The sequence below is a fragment of the Bison bison genome, unplaced genomic scaffold, assembly GCF_000754665.1.
Source record: "Bison bison bison isolate TAMUID 2011002044 unplaced genomic scaffold, Bison_UMD1.0 scf7180017864291, whole genome shotgun sequence".
NCBI lineage: Eukaryota > Metazoa > Chordata > Mammalia > Artiodactyla > Bovidae > Bison > Bison bison.
Genome location: NW_011494863.1, coordinates 4,419,982 through 4,422,014, shown reverse-complemented (window position 1 = coordinate 4,422,014; position 2,033 = coordinate 4,419,982).

Here is a 2,033-nt window from a genome sequence, read left to right as displayed (position 1 = left end):
CATTCTTTGGCACTGCCTTTCTTTGGGACTGGAATGAAAACTGACCTTTTCCAGTCCTGTGGCCACTACTGTGATTTCCAAGTTTGCTCGCATATTGAGTGCAGCACTTTCAGAGCATCATCTTTTAGGATTTGAAATAGCTCAGCTGGAATTCCATCACCTCCACTAGCTTTGTTCATAGTGATGCTTCCTAAGGCCCACTTGACTTTGCATTCCAGGATGTCTGGCTCTAGGTGAGTGATCACACCATCATGATTATCTGGCTCGTAAAGATCTTTTTTGTGCAGTTCTTCTATGTATTCTTGCCACCTCTTCTTAATATCTTCTGCTTCTGTTAGGTCCATACCATTTCTGTCCTTTATTGTGCCTATCTTTGCATGGCTCCACCCATCAGAACAAGACCCAGTTTCCCCCTCAGTCAGTCTCTCATATCAGGAAGCTTCCATAAGCCTCTTATCCTTCTCTATCAGAGGGCAGATAGACTGAAAACCACAGTCACAGAAAACTAACCAATCTGATCACATGGACCACAGCCTTGTCTTACTCAGTCAAACTATGGGCCATGCCATATAGGGCCACCCAAGACAGACAGGTCATGGTGGAGAGTTCTGACAAAACGTGGTTCACTGAAAAAGGGAATGGCAAACCACTTGAAGTATTCTTGCCTTGAGAACCCCATGAACAGTATGAAAAGGCAAAAAAGATAGGACACTGAAAGATGAACTCCTCAGGTCGGTAGGTGCCCAATATGCTAAAGGAGATCAGTGGGGAAATAAGTCCAGAAAGAATGAAGAGATGGAACCAAAGCAAAAACAACAGCCAGTTGTGGATGTGACTGGTGATAGAAGCAAAGTCCGATGCTGTAAAGAGCAATATTGCATAGGAACCTGAAATGTTAGGTCCATGAATCAAGGCAAATTGGAAGTGGTCAAACAGGAGATGGCAAGAGTGAACATCAACATTTTACGAATCAGTGAACTAAAATGGACTGGAATGGGTGAATTTAACTCAGATGACCATTATATCTACTACTGTGGGCAAGAATCCCTTAGAGAAAATGGAGTAGCCATTATAGTCAACAAAACAGTCCGAGATGCAATACAATCTCAAAAACAACAGAATGATCTCTGTTCATTTCCAAAGCAAACCATTCAGTATCACAGTAATCCAAGTCTATGCCCCAATCAGTAATGCTGAAGAAGCTGAAGTTGAATGGTTCTATCAAGACCTACAAGACCTTCTAGAACTAACATTCAAAAAAAGATGTCCTTTTCTTTATAGGGGACTGGAATGCAAAGTAGGAAATCAAGAAACATGTGGAGTAAGAGGCAAATTTGGCCTTGGAGTAAAGAATGAAGCAGGGCAGGGCTAATAGAGTTTTGTCAAGAGAATGCACTGGTCATAGCAAACACCCTCTTCCAACAACACAAGAGAAAACTCTACACATGGACATCACCAGATGGTGAATATCAAAATCAGACTGATTATATTCTTTGCAGGCAAATATGGACAAACTCTATACAGTCAGCAAAAACCAGACCAGGAGTTGACTATGGCTCAGACCATGAACTCCTTATTGCCAAATTCAGACTTAAATTGAAGAAAGTAGGGAAAGCCACTAGACCATTCAGGTATGACCTAAATCAAATCCCTTACAATTATACAGAGAAAGTGACAAATAGATTCGGGGGTTCGATCTGATAGACAGAATGCCTGAAGAACTATGGACAGAGGTTCATGACATTGTACAGGAGACTGATCAAGACCATCCCCAAGAAAAACAAATGCAAAAAAGCAAAATGGCTGTCTGAGGAGGCCTTACAAATAGCTATGAAAAGAAGAGAAGCGAAAAGCAAAGGAGAAAAGGAAAGATATACCCATTTGACTGCAGAGTTCCAAAGAAGAGCAAGGAGAGATAAGAAAGCCTTTCTCAGTGATCAGTGCAAAGAAATAGAGGAAAACAATTGAATGGGAAAGACTAGAGATATCTTCAAGAAAATTAGATACCAAGGAAACATTTCATGCAAAGATAG